General features: G+C 40.3%; 1 long non-coding RNA gene across 1 annotated transcript; it reads right to left on the bottom strand.

The window, feature by feature from the left end:
* Positions 1-14,709: 14,709 nt before the first annotated feature.
* LOC141568903 (uncharacterized) lies at positions 14,710-18,273 on the bottom strand. The gene is made up of 5 exons (XR_012492199.1): positions 18,116-18,273; positions 17,923-18,009; positions 17,310-17,381; positions 16,546-16,643; positions 14,710-15,759 (listed from the first exon to the last, which is right to left on the bottom strand). It is a non-coding gene; the product is annotated as an uncharacterized LOC141568903 (long non-coding RNA).
* Between the last annotated feature and the right edge of the window lie 818 nt (positions 18,274-19,091).

Raw genomic sequence — 19,091 nt, 5'->3', positions numbered from 1 at the left:
GTACTTTCACATCATGTCACAGTGAATTGTCACAATGGGCAGGAGGAATATTTCTGGAAGCCATTCCTACACTGGGATATTTGGCAATAACTTAAGTATACACCAAAGTGACTCCAAACCACTTAACTATATCTCACTAAATACAAAATAAATGTGTTCCCCTACTCAACTTGTTGACTGGATTCCAAAAATGCTCATGACGATATTACTACCAGTTGGCATAAAGGAAAGTGTGAAGGAAAGCCAGGTAGGGTGGAGAGAAACTGGTCTTAATGGTGATAGCAAATATATCTTACTTCAACAAATTTTATTAAAAATATGTGACCATATACCATTGATAAGACCCCATCCAGGGCCTTAGGGAGAACCTGTACAGGACAGGGACCGTGAAACTTGAGATTTATTAGCTGCATGGTTCACCCATCATGGTAGGGCCAACGTTAAGCATCTTTTAAAATAAGAAAGACAATTGAAAATATAATGTCTGGCATTAGTGAGCTTGTATGACATATTTCACAGTGTGTTTCCTTTGCAGCCTTGTGACGTGAGGACAGACTCTCACTTTTCACAGAACATTTACCTCCATACTGCTAATTAAAATAAGATGCTCGTAAATCCTCTCTCTGATAGAGAGCTTGCTTGCTGAGACAAAGGCAAGGAAAATTAACCTCAAGAAAATGTCTGATAATTAAGTTTTAATTTTCCTTCCCATTTTGAAAATTTGCTTTCTTTCTTTTCCTATAGATAGAAATTAGTTAACCTTTCTCCAAACTCATGTAACTCCCATAATATTTGGTATTAATGAAATGACTACTTCTAAATATTCTTGCTTATCATGATTCTCCATTTACTTATAGATGGGTGATAAATAACACTTCCTAAATGATTTGATCTCCAAAGTGTTCATTCACATTTGTTTTTGTAGGGAGGTCTTTGGAAATAGTGAATAGATGTTCTTGAACTTGCCCTCTCCTGGAAAACATCTCCACACGCTGAAACGTCAAAACATCTGTTCCATGTTCTGCTCTCCAAAATTTTTCATATTTCTTAGAATTATTGGAGAACTCAAGCACGAGAAACATTCTAAGAAAATATGAAACAGAGAATGCTTTCTTCTCTCCCTCACATCTTCCCTTTCTGTGCACTTTTTCTCCTTCCCTTCTGGCCTGGTCCTATATGGATACCCACAGCATTCATATCCTCTCCCCTCATCCTTCTCAGTCTGGTTTTAGGAAAGGTGCTACATAGACTCCTGTCTATCCATGTATCAATTCTTGATGGTTTGTTTTTCACTGACGTTTCTGCTAGAATTTGTGAAGCTTGAAACATACAAACACACAACACAAAGAATGACTATCTTTGGAAGTGCTCAGAACAAGGAAATAAATGTTGGTTCTAAATGTAACAATAAAGGATTTAAAATGAAATGGTTCTGATTATTAAAGGAATTATAAACAAGTAAGAGATATTTTTAAATGGAGGATAGGAAAAGTAAACACTTGAGCAAGATATTGAGGTAATCATGGCTTTTTAAAGTCAAAGGAAATTTAAAGCTGCAGCAATGAATCAGCTCCAATTCTAAAATGCCCATAATGTCTAGGATAAATCAACTTTCTCAAATAAACTTTGGAATTAGAATATTAAAGCAAATATATGATGAAGAGAATTAGCTTTGCTTATTTTGAACCAAGAGACTATGAATTCTAGTGAACGTGAGGGCAACTACCCTTTGTCCTAAGCATAGAGTTGCATAAATTCAACTGGTATTTTTACTAACCACTCCAACCCTTTACTCCTGAGATAAAAATCAGTGTACTGAATGGGATAAAACCACAATTGAAAGATGGTTGGTATGATGTGCAGACATACCTTGGTGATATTGCAGGTTTGGTTCCAGACCACTGCAATAAAGTGAGTATCACGATGAAGTGGGTAAAAATCTTTTTGTTGGTGGAGGGTCTTGCCTTCAGTAGTAAGAAAGTCAACATCTGTGAAGTGCAATAAAGTAAAGCACAATCAAACAAGGTATGAAGGTACCCCAAAGATGACTAAGCATTTGCAACACCTGAGGAGCTTCTCAAATTGCAAACAGCAGCATGCAGTCCAGTACTGGGGACAACTGAGCTATCAGAGGTAGGTCAGAGAAGGGGTTTGAATTGGCTGACTTTAAGAAATGTGTATTTTTCTTACACATGTCCCATTTGGGAGACCACCTCAGGGGTGATGTAGATGCCTGATCTCTGCACTGCACACCTGAAGCTGAACAATAATGAATGCCAACTATATATATATATATATATATATATATATATATATATATATATATATATATGTATATGGTTACAGGAAGTGGAGTGCAGCACTGGGAATAGAGACAGTGGAAATGTAATGAATGGCTCTGTGTGATGTCAGAGGGCTAGTGGATGGGGGAGAGGGGATCACACAGTGTACAGGATATAAATGATAAACATCTACGTATTGCTTTGTCTTGTGCACCTGAAACTAATAAAAATTAAAAATAAATAAATAAATAATTTTAGAAAATAGACTTGTAAATTAAGAAAAGGAAAAAAAAGAAATGTGTATTTTTTTAAATCAAGTTTTGATAATCTAATAAGTGACACTCCCCCACTAAACATCTGGGTAAGGTGTCCAGATTGTCATAGAGCAGACCCCTTTGTCAGTGCTAGAGTCTTAACTCTCCTTTTCTTGCATGTGCCATTTTAAAACCACTCTTCATCACTACTATATACATAAGTGCGGAGGGATTAAAAATGAGTCTTGGAACTTTATCAGGACTTAAATCCTGACTCTGCTACTTATCCATCCTGTGAACTTAGGCAAATCACTTAATCTCTGAGCTTCTTTTTTGTATCTGTTGAACGAAGGTGATGGTGCCTAATTTGTAGGAATTTATGGGGATTCAATGTAATGACGTATTTGAAAGTGCTTTACAAAGTACGAGGCATATTTTAGTTTTGCATGACATCCTGCCAATGCTTAAAATAAACACCAATCCCTGTAGTGAACACTTTATGTATCATAGTGTTAGATGCATTATTCTTTGGAAAATTTCATTAGAAACAACCTGACATTTCTGATCAATTTTTATTATTATTGTCTGACTTGTATCTACTTGTAACCACACCTATGTGTTCTAGAATGTTGTATGTGTCCAGGTGTTTACTGAATAGTGGGCACATATTATGTATCTTAACAAAGGAAGTATTTATTATTTCCTTCCTATAGGGACCACCTCACCCTGATGTCATAATAATCCTCATTAGCCCATCACCCCACTGACCAGTTAAGAGCATGTCAACAATGATACCATAATTATTTTAGGGATGGACATACTGTACAAGCCAGACCTAGAGTCCCTTCCTGTAGTTTTGCAGGAGTTTGCTTAGAAAAACACCCTTGGATATCCTCTAGGAGCAAGACAGCAAGGTACATGCAAGCCTGAATTGGCTGGGTGTTCTCTTTTCCATCAAGGGGAGAGAACCTCCTTGATGATGAAGGCAATATGAATGAGGGATGTAGAAAAAGAGACAAAAAACCAGTGATGAAGTGTGAGCCCCTGGTTTCAGGCACACCTGAAGGGAATAGTGAGTGTTGGCTACCCCTGTGGGTATTTTTGTTTTATTAGCTAATAAGTCCTTTTTGTCCCCTAAGCTAGTTTGTACTGGGTCTATACCCTACTTTCAACCAGATGAGGTTTGGCCAGTAAACATCTGATCTTTTCTTTTGTCTAGAGTATCCATACCTTTTCATGCATCTATAAAATCCCAGTTTATTTGTGAATTTCTCTGTAAAGATTTTCTGAACCATTTCCTTTTCCATCTTGGTTGAGTTCATGGTTCCACCCTTTGTGCATTCCTCCAATGTTGGTTATGTTAGCTATTTTAAGGGTGTGTCTTCCTCATAGACAATGAACTCCCCTAGGACATAGACTGTGTCTTATTCAATTTTATCATTTCAGTATCTTGCATAGTACCTAGCACCTAGAAGGAGCTTAATGACATCTGTTATACAATCTGACTAATGACTAAGTGACTACACAAGTTGTGTGCAATTTTCAAATGCAGAGACAACATTTTACTTCCTCATCTCCACACCCTCCTATAACTAGACTCAAGGAATATTTTGATCACAATATTCATTGAATGGGAATCTGGGAGACAACAGAGCACATCTTCCAGGATGGGGGTTATGGAGCTAATATTAGTTCAGCACTTTGTTTTATGATGATTTAACAACTTGGAAAATCTAGAAGAATAGATTATTTACATAGTCCATTAGGTTCTCTTTCTCTGATATCATCCGTTTTAAATAACCCTTCAGCAGACGCTGGCTGCCATCAATTTATGATCGAGTTCTCTAGCAAATGCCTGTGGTACAGATGGCCTCTCAGGCAGGTTTCTCCACTGGGAAGGGGGTGCACTGATTTGCTGCTGAGGATAGTGAAATCCCAAGACTCAGGATTTCTCTTTGTAATTTATTAAAGTGGTTTTCTAATACCAATCAATCCCGTGTGGGTTTGATTGGTGTGAGCCAGTTTTCCTAGGGCTAGACCACAAGTAAGCCATTCAAGTTGCACACCTGGGAGAGCCATGTATGGTCACAAGTCTACAGGGGGTCTGCCCAGTGGTAGCTGTTAGTCTCCAATTGCACTCCACTCCTTTAAGTCCTGTCTTGTCCTAATGGAAGTACACATTGAGCCGTATCCATATTTTATCAAGACATGCATACTATTTTCCTTTAAATGTGGCATTTGCTGAACCTTCAAAGACAGTTTTGTTATGTCTTGGGGCCACTTTTACTTTGGACTCTCATCTTTGAAATTCAAATATAAGGCAATGGAGAAATAGAATTTAACTTTTAAAAAACATCTGCTTTTATTTATTTATTTATTTATTTATTTATTTATTTATTACCAATTTTAAGAACAAATATATTATTGAAGGTTGGAGAAACTATAGACTGTATATTTCCCACCGGTCATGAAAGTCTTTCAAACTCCAGAGACTTTGCCCCCACCTTCTCCTAGCTCTTGATTCTAGGGTTCAGATATTTATCACTAACAAAGACATTTCTCTGGGAAAAAAATTCCCAACATCCTTCTTAATACAGTGTGGGTTAAAGAGGAAGGGTGTCATTCTGTGGTCTGAGAATTATTTTACCATAAAACAATGCTAATCCTTTAGCATAATTAGTGAAAAATTGCTCCCAATGAATGCGAATGATGATTTGTTTTGCAGACATTGGTTTGTGTTCCTTTAGAAAGATCTGCCAAGCAGTTTGAACTCTGATAGGGATTTAGGTGAGAAGGGGAAGATTTGGTTCACTGAACAGGCAAAAAGGAACACATAAACATTTATTACTGAACATCTACTATGAGGCCAGAATATCAAATACACTTTGTAAGCAAAATTCACTTAAAACACAGGAAACACACAATTGCCAGTAAACACAGCAATTATGAAGTTAAAACACATAGGATCAAATTACAATTCTTCCTTTACTAATTTTATAACAGGCAAGTTACTTAGCCATTTAGAAACTCCATTTCCTCATTTGTAAAATAGTATTAATAATAATACCTAGAACTATAGTTTAAAAAATGAGAATTAAATGACATAATGCCAGCAATTGTCACTTTCAAAACCTGTTAGTGTATAATTGTTTTTATTATTATAAATTTATCATTATTCGTTATTTAATTAGAAATTGAGTTTCAAATAACATGCCCAAGGCCATTTATGAATGTAGGCTGACCTCCATTACAACCCTATTTTTTTTTTATTTTTGATGGGATTTAGGGAGAGGAGTGTACCTTTCAAAGGTAGAGAAGCAGGGTTAGGATTTTTGTGGAGCCTTGCAAAACTGGATGATGACAGTAGGATTCATGTTCTTTAAGTATTATATTATTATTGCAGCTGCTCAGCCTCCCATTATTTTTTAGAGTCTATTTTAGAGCCTTTGCCATTTTTAGTCTTGCTTACCACGCGTCTCAATTTTTCTGATGTCAGAAATGGCTTTGAAGAGTTATATACCACTGTGGCAACCTTGGTCATTCATCAGCTCTCAAGCATCCAAAGTGCTGTTGCTATTGTTCAGCAACATTGAAGGAAGGGAATTTGCCCCTTGGGACTCACTTTTGATTGCTATTAGATTTTTAGTCATAGCTATTGCCCTCCAAAGAAAAATCCATACCACCTGGGCTACCCTGCAGTTTTCTGTTATAGTACTCCAGCTGTTCATTGAGATACAATGGGGGTCTAAGCAATGTCATCTATCCCACTCTTGTTTGACTTGAGAGTAAAACCTGGTGTCTGAAATCCCTGTCTCTTGCCATCCTAACACTGTCCTCATCAATCTTGCTTCTTATCAGTTTTAGCAAAAACGACAGAGACAGACATTTTCCTCCTCACGTCTCAGTTAAGGCTACTGAGCATACTTTTAGATGCATCACCTATATCACATTACACGGCCAGAACCGAGCCTTAGCTGGTTCCCTGATGAATGCTGGTGCAGTCTTTGACCTTGTTTTGGAAGGACAGTTTTCTGTGTTAGCACAGTCCTTAGAAAATAGATAAACTGAAGCATGAATAACTTATACATTGTTTCCTAAAGTCCTTTTTACTCATTTTTAACTAGAGAATCTCAGTATTCCATAACACAAGTACAGGTGTTTGATGTTTTGGCTTCACGTCCAAACTGAAGTGGTATCAATAGTAGGAAGCAACCATTATCTAGTTCTTCAACTTTTGATAAATGTTTTCTTACATATTATAGTCATATGTTACCTTATAAAAAACTTTAAAACCTTTAGTATAAGCATTACTGGTAGAATTATGTCTGAGTGTTCATCTCTATTATATTTCTTTTCACCATGACCAGACAGTTTCAGGGTCACTGGTCAAGCAGTCAATATTGGGGAACTAATAAGAACAAAGGTGAATATTCTGTCTCAAGGAAATTGGTGTCTTGCTTTGAAACAAAAGCTTATAAAGCTGAATGAGGTAGAGAGCTTCCAGTTAAGATGGGGTGGGGGGTAGGTAAAAGCCCTGCTGGTCTCTCCCTATGACCACCTCAAAATTACAACTAACCTACAGAACAACCATCATTAAGAATTGCCTGAAATCTCGATGAACAGGAGTCCTATAACTAAGGATATACAGAAGGAGACATGTCGAGACTGGTAGGAGGGGCAGAGATGCGGAACAGGCTGGTCCCACAACAACATGTGGGGGTTAAAAATTGAGAGGGATCTCTCAGCTGCAGTAGTTCCCCCTAAGGAGCAAGGGGTCCCAGCCCCACACCAGGCTCCCCAGCCCAGGGTTCAGTTGCCTGGAGGAGAAGTCCCCACAATTTCTGGCTGTGAAAACCAGCAGAGTTTGTGACTGAGTGAGACAGAGGGCTGCTGTAATCCCAGGCATTTCTCTTAAAGGGCCTGTGAATGGACTTACTCACCAGTGGACTCACTCGCTCTGAGCTCCAGCACTGGGGCAGCAGCTTAAAAAGCACCAGGGCTGTACAGGAAGGAACTGAATTGTCTGGCTTCAGAGCAAGGGCTCGAGGGGCAGCTTTCTCCCAGACAAAGGTACTGGCAGAGGCCATTGACCCTTTGTTGAACCCTCCCCCTACTCAACCTATACACACCGGGTGGCGCCATATCTGAGTCTCCATCATAACCTCACTAACACATTTGCCCTATTCTTGTGATTCCCTGAGACCCTGACCTACCCAACTTGTGGGCCCACCCAAGCTGCTTCCAGTGGCTTTTTCATACAAACTGCTTGTCTTGGCTCATGCTGCAGACTTTCCTAAAACCTCTTAAAGTTCGCAAACCTCAGACAAGCAATATCTGTCCTCAGTGTGCCCTGTACTTCTTTCTAAGCAGCCCCAAGCCTGGTACTAGCAGTAGCCAGGCTCAGTGCACAGCTTAACTTCTCCCAGGTATCTCCAAGACCAGCACAAGTGGTAATAATCTGCACCTCATACCAGGTGTCCCAAGCAGGGCATAGACAGCGACTGACCTTGGTCTGTACCAGAACCCCTCCCAAGAGGACCCAGAACCAACACCCCTGGTCGCCAGCTTCATAACACACCAGAGCACCACCCAACCACCTTCACAAACGACACATCCAAGGGCAGACTTGGCAGGCACCACAGAGCCCTGCTAAAGCGAGACCTGCTCTGAATGGTTAGGCCCTGAACAATAGCTCTTCCACTATAGTCATGGCCAGGCCTTACAACCAGTCAGTCTGAGGGTCAATTTCTCCTACTGATGTGCCAACAGCAATCAAGGCTCAACTATACTGGGAGGGCACATACAACACATGCAACAGATGCACCTGGAGTGTCTAGCTCAGGTGACCAGGGAGACTGTGCCACTGGGTCCCACAGGACACCTTCTACATAAGGCCAATCTACCAAGACTGGGAGACATAGTAGCTCTACCTAATACATAGAAACAAACACAGGGAGGCAGCAAAAATGAGGAGACAAAGAAACATGTCCCAAATTAAAGAATAGAACAAAGCTCCAGAAAAAGAACTAAACAAAATGGAGACAAGCAATCTACCAGATGCGGAGTTTAAATCACCAGTTATAAGGATGCTCAGTGATATCAGGGAGAATTTCAACAAAGTGATGGGAAACATAAAAATGGAGATAGGAACCATAAAAAAAAATCAGGCAGAAATGAAGAATACATGAGAGGGAATCAATAGTAGATTAGATGAAGCAGAGGATCAAATCAGCAACTTGGAAGATAAGGTAACAGAAAACACCCAATCAGAACATCAATAGATAGGTAGATAGATAGATAGATAGATAGATAGATAGATAGATAGATAGATAGATAGGTAGGTAGGTAGGTAGGTAGGTAGGTAGGTAGGTAGACAGACAGACAGACAGACAGACAGACAGACAGACAGACAGATAGATAGATAGATAAGGATAGTTTAAGGGGCCTCTGGGACAACATCAAGTGTACCAACATTCACATCATAGGGGTACCAGACGAGAAGAGAGAAAGCAAGGAATTGAAAACCTATTTGAAGAAATAATTATGAAAACTTCCCTAACCTGGTGAAGGAAATAGACATACAAGAACAGGAAGCACAGAGTCCCAAACAAGATGAACCCAAAGACGCCCACACCAAGACACATCATAATTAAAATGCCAAAGGCTAAAGACAAAAAGAGAATCTTAAAAGCAGCAAGAGAAAAGTAGTTAGTTACCTACAAGGGAGCTCCCATATGACTGTAAGCTGATTTCTCAACAGAAACTTTGCAGGCCAGAAAGGATTGGCACAGAATATTGAAAGTGATGAAAAGTAAGGACCTACAACCAAGATCACTCTACCCAGCACAGCTATCATTTAGAATCAAAGGACAGATGAATATCTTCCTAGACAAGAAAAAGTTAAAGGAGTTCATCACCACCAAACCAGTATTACAAGGAATCTTAGAGGTACTTCTTTAAGAAGAAGAAGAAAAAGATAAAAACTATAATGGCGATAACTACATCTCTGTCAATAATTATCTTCAATGTAAATGGATTAAATGCTCCAATCAAGAGACAGGGTAGCTGAATGGATAAGAAAACAAGACCCTTATATATGCTGCCTACAAGAGATGCACTTCAGATTGAAAGATGCACACAGACAAAGTAAAGGGATGGTAAAAGATATTTCATGAAAATGGAAATGAAAAAAAAAAAGAAAAAGAAGGTGGGGTAGTGATATTTATACCAGACAAAATAGACTTTAAAACAAAGGCTACAACAAGAGACAAAGAAGGACCCAGTAATTTCACTTTTGGGTATTTATCCGAAGAAATCCAAAACAATAATATGAAAAGACACATGCACCCCTATGTTCAGTGCAGCATTATTTATAATAGCCAAGATACAGAAGCAGCCTAAGTGTCCATCTGTAGATGACTGGATAAAGAAGAAGTGGCATATATATAATGGAATATTACTCTGCTGTAAAAAAGAATGAAATCTTGCCATCTGCAACAACATGGATGGGCTTAGAGGATATTATACTAAGTGAAATAAGTCTGACATAGAAATATAAATGCCATGTGATTTCACTAATATGTAGAATTAAAAAAACACACAAACAAACAAAACAGAAACAAACTCATATATAGAATATTTTAATGGTTGCCAGGTGGGAGGATGGGTGAAAGAGGGAAAGGGATTAAGACGTACAAATTGATAGTTACAGAAGTGGCCAGTTAGCTCAGCTGGTTAGAGTGCAGTGCTCTTACAACAAGGTTGCTGGTTCCATCCCCACCTGGGCCACTGTGAGCTGCGCCCTCCACAACTAGATTGAAACAACTACTTGACTTGGGTCTGATGGGTCCTGGAAAAACACACTTAAAATAAATAAAAAGTTAAAACAAATTGGTAGTTACAAAAACAGTCATAGGGATGTCAAGTACAGCATGAGGAACATAGTCGATAATATTGTCACAACGATGTATAGTGTCAGATGGGTACTAGATTTATCGGGGTGATCACTTAGTAAGTTATATAAATGTCTAATTGCTATGTTGTATACCTGAAAGTAATATAATGTTGTATATTAACATTAATTAAAAAATTTAAAAAGCTGAATGAGAGGCTTGTCTTAAATTTCCAAAGTAGGGTTTTATCAGAATATGCCAGTATAAGGCTGGAGATAGAACTAAATCCTTAGACATTTTAATGCTCTATGAGCTTCCAGGGGTGATAGAAAGGGTTAGTCATGTCAGGTTTTAGGACTTTTGGGGGGGATAGGATATAAAAATGAATAGGAGAGATTGCGGTATATGTTAGAAATTGTGGAGAATCCTAGATTAACTTGGTGAGTGTTTCTGTACATTATGTCATCTTGTCCAGATGGGGGCTTCTCAAATGAACAGGGTATGGCCCAGAAACTCTACATCAGAGATCTCATATATGCATTTGTCAGCATTGGCCTGGGAGTGACGCTCAGAAGATGATCAAGAATCAACCAGGCCAAGGACACGTGAAATACCCGGTCTAGAAATGGTGCCAGGTTTTTTTCAAAGTAATTCACAACTATTGAACCTCACAGGTCTTGTGAGGTGCTGACTCTTCAGTACTGTAAATAGTATAAGGTAAGAGAAATATTGCAGAGGCCAAAAGAAATCATAACCTTCTGGCAAAAGCGAATCTGGAAAGATCTCAGACCCTTATTACCGTCCCACGTAAGGACGGCATTCATATTTTCAACGTCCTAAAAGTCCAGATTTAGAACAAGATAGACTTAAGAATCATGGGTAGTGATTGTGTTGAAGTCTCAGCTCAAAAATAGTTTTATTCCAAAAGAGTATCAGAGGTGGGAAAGAGAAACAAAATGTAGCATATCCCAGCACTGGGACACTATTTGGCCGCAAAAAGAGATGAAGTACCAATTCATACGACAACATGTATGAACCTCAAAAACATTATGCTCAGCGAAAGAAGTCAGACAGAAAAGACCACACCGTGCATGATTCCATTTATATGTAATGTCTAGAACAGACAAAACTATGGAGACAGAGAATAGATTAGTGGTTGCAAATGGCTGGGGATGGGAGTGGGGAGGTACTGCATATGAGCACATTTCTTTTGGGGGGGTGGTAGGACTGTACTAAAATTAGATTGCAGTGATTATTGCAAATTCTGTACATAAATTGAAAAACACTGGCTGGATCACCTGAAATGGGTGAATTTGTATGGTATGTAAATTTTATCTCAATAAAGATTAAACAAAATAAAAAGAGCAGGAGGGGTCTTTCCAGAGGAAAAACAGACCTAATGAACTCTGAAACACACCAACAATCGTCTTGTTAAGAGGGCCCATATCATTGACCAGGCTTATGGGCCTCAGGCCTGAGATCATTTACATCATTTCCCTTTCAGTGGAGAAAAGAGAGGCTCACCAGACTCTTGAGTTCACCTCACAGCCTCTGGGTCACAGTCACTCAGTTGTCACTAGAGGGCACCATTATGCCATCGCTGTTAGGGGCAATACGGGGCTGTCTGCTGCTGTGTGCAGACACAGCAGACCCTGGGCTCCAGGAGGAGAGAACAGGATGTGCCCTGAGAATGATCAACACTAGAAGTGGGCCCTGTTGGCTGGCTGTTAGTCCTTTGCATTGTGCTGGAGCGCGCTGGGAGGTGGGAGAGTCTCTGAAAGTCTTAGACATTTATCTCCGAACCACATGGGTCAGGAGAGATGCTAGATGACAATCAAACTCAGCATATTCACCCAGAGCTGCACTGTTATTATGAGCTCTGGGATCAAAATCAAGAGGGGCTCTAGGAAACTCCAGGCCTTAGGAGATAACTTGTGAACACTCACTGATAAGCTAGACTGGGTCTCCATGGGCCTTAGGGATGGGGTGCTTTGTGACAGGAGTCCACAGTGTCAGCAGACACAGCGCAGAGTTGACTGTAATCTACTTTCCTGAGTGGAGAATTTCAGGTTCTGCCGTAGGACCTGGGACAAAGGGGATCTTGTGTCAACGACACGAGTGAAGGGAGATGGGGAAGACATTCCATAATGATGGCAGATGGGCAGGGCTAAGCACATTGTCTAACATTTATTTGGCAATTAATATGCTAAATGAAAAATAAAACAGAGTAAAGTCAAGAGGGTGGGCAGTATACTTTTAGAAAAACCAGAAGCCTTGTTTTGGGGGAGCAGTGCTAGAAATGACCCTGGTTAAATCAGAATTCTGGGGGTGGGGGTGGAGGGCGGTTCTCAGAGACCTGAGTTAAAGCCAAAAGTCTGTGAGCTCTTTAAGCTTAGAGTTTGAATGGGCTACCACCTAAGCCATAAACCAAAACTTAGCAGCAACGTTCTCTTTGAAGTAGAGTGGAAAACAATGGCTGACTTCATAATTTCTTTCAGGTAACCCTTTGGAGTTTCATACAATGATGGTTGCTTCTAACTTCCCTTTAATTTCTTTAGGAACAGTTGGCATTAGAATAAGATTCCTGTGCACAATGCCCCCAATTCCAAGAATAAACATGCGCTAGAGTGATTTGATTGGGTTCACTGAGCTACACCACAGAGGTGTCTTGACCCTCCTGCAAACACAGTCTTCAACTGGCGAGAGTGTTACGGGAGAGTCCTTTATAACTTTCCAGCAGGGAGCCCTGTGTTTTCGTGGTGTTGGTCTTTGGCCTGGGGTACAATAGGCCAAAGGTACAATATTCACGTATTCTATTGCTCTCATAAATTGAAGTCGAACACTTTTTATCGGTGCTGTCTTTGTTGCTGTTTCTCCTGGCATCTTTGTTGGTAATTGCATTTATTTTGTTAGAAATTCACACAAATAGAGAGTCTTTCTGATCTGTGGCTGAGCATTTGTAGGGAAAAAGAGGAATGGTCATGTTCACCTGAATTGTAAGACGTCTTTTTTGGACTTTCTTTTTCTTTGGTCTTGTAATGTCTTTGATCGTGGAATCAGAGTAATGCTGTCCTCATTAAATGAATTGGAACGTGTTGCCTCTTCTATTTTCTGGACGGGCTTGTGTGCACTGGCTTCTTGATTTATCTTTGGGTTTTATGCCATGGGTCTTCAATCACTGATTACGTCACTGTTATTATTTTAGAGGGAATTTGTTTTCCATGAGGCAGAAAGTCTAATAAGAGTAACATAAAACCACTCACCTTCTTCATCATTTCCCACCTGGCGGGGAGTGGGGGGATCCTTATTTCCATCTCCCTAAGTCTCAGTTATCCTTTTGGTATCCTCCTGAAGCAGTTTTCCAGATCAGACAGGGTTCAAATTTTGCTTTGCTTCTGATTTTTTTTTTTAATACACAATATTTTTTAGAGCATTTTTTAGTCTGAATAGAAAAATTAGGTGGAAAGTACAGAGTGTTCCCTTCTCTGCCCCCTATACAATTTCTCCTATTATTAACTTCTTGCATTAGTGTGATCCATTTGTTAGAATTGATAAACCAACACTGATACATAATTATTAACTAGATTCCATAGTTTATATTAGAGTTTACTCTTTGTGTTGTGTAATTCTTGGGTTTGGGCAAATGAATAATGATATGTATTGACCATCATATATATATATATATATATATGTATGCGTCAAGGTTCACAACATTTCTCAGCTTTAGTATTCTCTCAGAAAATGAGAATAACAATATCTAACTTATTTACTTGTAGGGTTGTTTTAAGAGATGGAGGTAACAAATGACATGAAAGAACCCAGTCCACTGCCTGACTCAATAAAAGTTAGCCTTGTAGCCTTGCCTCTTCTTCTCCCATCCCTCAAGTCTACATCCATTTAACACTTCTTATGTTTCCATATGGTGGCTTTATATCAGTGCTTTCCATCTCTTAATCAGCCTATGAATTGTACCTTCTGATTTAGCAGAGATGGGGTAGAGACTAAGGTTCTGCATCTCTAATGAGCTCGCCCGTGATGTTGGTTCTACTGGTCCACAGAGCACACTTTGAGTAACAAGGGGTTACATGTCTGTCTCCTCTAAATCAATGCTCCCACACTTCTGTCTTGACCTATTAGTGAGTTATAAAAACAATTTTGTGGATTGGCAATCATCATTTTTACACCCACAGAATACAATAGAAAACATCACAGAGTCAACCATGAACTATATTGTTTTATTAAAAAAATAAGTTATACACACACGATATGAATATTGAGGTCAAAGTACAGGATATTTGAAATTTACTAGTATATTACACTGAAAGAAGGCCGCAAACTTTGCTTGTTCGTGCACATATTGCCAGTTCTAAAACATGTGCTTGCCTTTAATCGGTAAAGTAATACTTGTTTGTTCCAACTGGTATGTAGAGAAAAGTAAGATGGGCCGGTTTTGAAATGTTCTGAGTAATCCTCATGAAGCAAACATGTGGCTTTGAGGAATAGGTAGGATGACATTTGGTAGAAAGAAGAGGGGAGGTGGGAATGACCCTTAAGCTTTAAATAGAAAGTGTACAGTGAGGACACAAAGAGGAAAAGATAGTCCAGGTGTGGGAAGAAACAGAGCCAGTGAAGGGCTTTAGTTGTCCGTGTAAAATTGAAAGATAAAAGCAGTGTAGATTAGCAGGCGCGGGGACAGTAAAGGAAGGGAGGCAGAAAGCCCAGCTAAATGTTTTCAGTGTTACATTAATGCATCAGAGGAATGAGCTGACAAGCCCTGAGCTCAGTTATTAGCAGAGAAAATGGAGATCACAAGTCATCACAAAGGACAATTCAATGCCCTAAGCTCACCCTCTATCCACACTGCCAGAGGGTATCCTGGTTAAGTGAAGGAGCATACCCTTAAGCCACTCTGACTGCATTATCAGATGTTATGTCTTAATGGTTTTTACTCTGCTGCCTTCTCTAGGGTAGACTCATTGTGTCAATGGTGGAGGACCATGGGAAAATGAAGTATGGGAAATGAGTGGTTGGGTAGGAACGTGAGGCTGATATCTGTCTCTTTATCTCTGTAGTACTCTTCCCATAACTGTCCTCCACAGCTTCTCACAACACCAAATACAGACCCCTCCCCCCATCTAAAGAAGAGACTCCATACCAAGGTTACCCCTTCATGAGCTTCCCATTACACAGCCAGCAATGTAAGAGTTGGGAGGAAATGGATGATTTTCCAGCTGGATCATTTTCTGTTGCAGAGAAGACAAAGGCAGGTGAGGAGTTCACATAGTCAGCAGCACAGTGACTGGCGAGGGGCGAGCACTCCGTAGATGTTTTCTGAATGAAACAAATGAGGTGCAGGGCAAGGATTAGAACCCAGGACCTTGAAATTCTGGACCACTCTGCTCGTCTGCTTGCCCCTTGGCTCACTTGCCTTAAACCCACGCTCACGCTACCTGAGTAAAAACCCAGGCTCCAAATATCGAGGCCACACAGGGAAACTAGAGTCATCCTAAGACTCCAGCTCAGTGGACCAACAGGTGTGGGGTTTGTACCCCTCCCTGGTCATCCTCTTGTAACTCATCTGCCTTAGAACTTAGGTAGCAGCCTCTTTACCTCCCGGAAGCCAGTCGTATATGGGAAAGCCGTGAAATTAGATTCATTAAGATGTCAGAGCCCTGAAAACATCTGAACCTACTCGGGAAACACTGAAATAAAATAATTGATTGGGCTGGCCACAGGGTCACAGGCTCACAGAGGAGGAAGCGCTCAAGTTCCCAAGAAGAAAAACAGCTCCAGGAATCCCTCAGAGCCAGCGCTGCTCTGTTTCCTACAAATCCGCTTTAGCCTGGCTATGTTTTTTATGTTGTTTTGGGGCTGTTTTATTAAGCCCATGGATCCCTCAGACAGGTATATAGCAACAGGGTGAAAAAAAAAAAGAGAGAGAGAAATATTTTCTACACAATGGAGAGAATAAAGAAAAAGATCTTTGGTGGGGAGACTCTGGAAACCTCAGGTGTCTATACATCTATGCCTGCTTCTTAATTTTCTTCTCGGTTCCCCGAAGTTAAAACTTTGGGGGATGGGAAGCCCAAGGGGAAATTCTGAAGAGGCGGTGGCAACCTTGCATGGTGTGTTGGAAATCCTTAGACTTGTGTGGGTCAGGAGGAAGGCTGCAGGGTCTCTTCACTGTGGACATGTAAGATTTACATTTCTGGGCCCTGAAATCAAACAGACCAGGGTTGGATCTTGGCTCTGTGACCTTGGGCCAGTTCTTAACCCCCTCATTCAGTTTGCATTTCAAACACGGAGATAACGAGATCGTACCTACTTTCTACACTGTTTTACAGATTAAATGGGATACCTTGTGTGAGTATTGAGCAGAGCCTGGTGCACAAAAGGCACGCAGTAAATGATGAAAGTTATCATCATTACTCGGGATTATTATTATTACTAGGGAGCCTCTTGGAGCAGCTGTGGAGGTGGCAACGGTGGCAGTGTGGCTGCAGCGTTGGCAGCAGACGTAGGTGGAAGGGGAGAATAAACCAAGAGTTTGGCTTCCAGAGCTCTGGGTTTCTGTCTGAGTTCTAACAATTTCCAGTTGCTTTTAACTTGGATAAGTTCCCGATCCTCTCCAGGTCTTGGTTTATTCATCTCTGAAGTAAGTGGGGGAGAAATGATACTAAAAGCCCCAGGGAGATCATAGGCTGGATAGACAGCGCTATATACTGAACTATTATATTATACAAGTGAATACATTTTTATCTGTAGCAAATCTGATCAGCCCCTTCCCTTGCACCTCCAACCCCCTGCCTTTTTAACACCTGAAGCCAATCTCAGAGTGCTACTGCGGCCGTCATAATCATCCAAGTGAAAATTGACTTTACCTTCCTATTTGCTTGCTGTGGTGATCTGCACTGAGATTTCTGTCCAAGTTTATTGTCACATCATACATTCCCCTAGAAAAGATGTTGGTTACTCACTGTCTTTAATTTCCCACCTTTCTAACTCCTTCCACCTGCAGTTTCCAAATGGCACGGACACCACCCCACTGCCTGTGAACCCGTCTCATGTCCTATGGGAGGGGCCTCAGTCACTCAGGAAACCAGGAACAAGGGAGGCCTTTTGAGAATACCATTCAATATAGTATAGTAACTAGCTATAAACATTAGGCTGTACAGTAGATCTCCAGAACTTATCTTGCATAAATTAGCAATGCAGTATTGTATACTTAAAATATGTTAAGAGAGTGGATCTTATGTTAAGTGTTCTTACCATCAGATAATAATAATAATAACAATAATTGTAATAATGGCAGGAATAGCGTTGGGAAGTAAAGATATGTCTGTGGCTTTGATGGTGGTAATGATGTCATGGGTGTATACGAGTACGTGGCCCCAAACTCATCAAGTTGTATATATTAAATATGTCCAACTTTCTACATGTCAGTCATCCCTCAATAAGGTAGCGTAAAAAAAGAGAGAGAAAGAGAGAGAATACCATCCTGCACTGTGATTGTAACAGTGTTGCATCAGTTCTCCTTGGCTGGTTTATGCAGTCTTTTCAAACAGATCTGTTTCTGAGTCCCTGGGAAGGGGAATAAAAGCAGAGAAATCCTTTTCGCCTGGGGGAAGAACCAAGCTCACAGACTGAGAGTCTTGTGCTCCATTAGCACCCGCCAGCCAAATTGTACCTGTTTGCTAAGGTCCTCTGATGGGATTCCTCAGAGGCGAGTCTGCATGGGATTCATCTGTCCCGAGCCTGCATCTGGGAGCCTGGGGTGACTAAAACACAGAGACTGCTCTCAGAACAACGGTTCCAGCCTTCAAGCCTCCAAAATAATGGTGCCCTTCAAAACAGACGCTACTGGAGGCTAGTTGTTTAATGCACCCGCTGTGGTAATTCCCACCATGCAAAATATTGGGGATTTTTCCTTTGGCATGATCCCAGAGGCAGTTATAAATTACAGATGAGGGGGAAAAAAAAAAAGAGCTCATCTTACAATGGGTTGCTTTATCAACCATGTGATTTATTTTTTATATTTTTCATGAAAACAAAACTAGATAGGACTTAAGTCTCTTGAGTCCCTGAGCTATGTGTTTTCCAACAACTTTCAAGGTGGGAACAGTCATCCTAGGCACAGTCCCCAGTGTTTCACTGCCCTTCCAGTAAGTTACTCAGTGTAATATCACACTCAGAATTATTTAATTCCAAAGTCAACAAAATGCCCACTATGGCAAAGTGATTGTTTTTCAACTTTCAATCCATCTTCAAATGACCAAAAATTGCCAGAACATAGGCTATGGGGAATTCCAAAAGGGGTTTTCTAAAATATCCCTTGAGCTGGCTTTATTAGAGGAAACTTATATACTTATATAATATATAGCTACTTTTTAAGGAGGGGTTGCTCATTTCCTACTGCACATTTCATGTGCTTATTTAGAAAAATACTACCCAGCTCAACTCGAATCCATGGATTTTCCTCTTATGCTGTCTTCCTTTTTATTTTTAGCCAAAAAGGAATTTCTAGAATGTTTATCAGAGGATATGTACGGTTGTGCGTGTGTTCACTGACTGGCTCGGGGGTGACTGATGAAGCCTTCCTTAATTCAGGACACCAGTATGCCCAGGTGTGTACTGTGGCCGCCTTTCATATCTCCAAGCATCCT

This window comes from Rhinolophus sinicus, linkage group LG15, assembly GCF_036562045.2.
Source record: "Rhinolophus sinicus isolate RSC01 linkage group LG15, ASM3656204v1, whole genome shotgun sequence".
NCBI lineage: Eukaryota > Metazoa > Chordata > Mammalia > Chiroptera > Rhinolophidae > Rhinolophus > Rhinolophus sinicus.
This window is presented reverse-complemented; position numbering and strand designations above follow the sequence as displayed.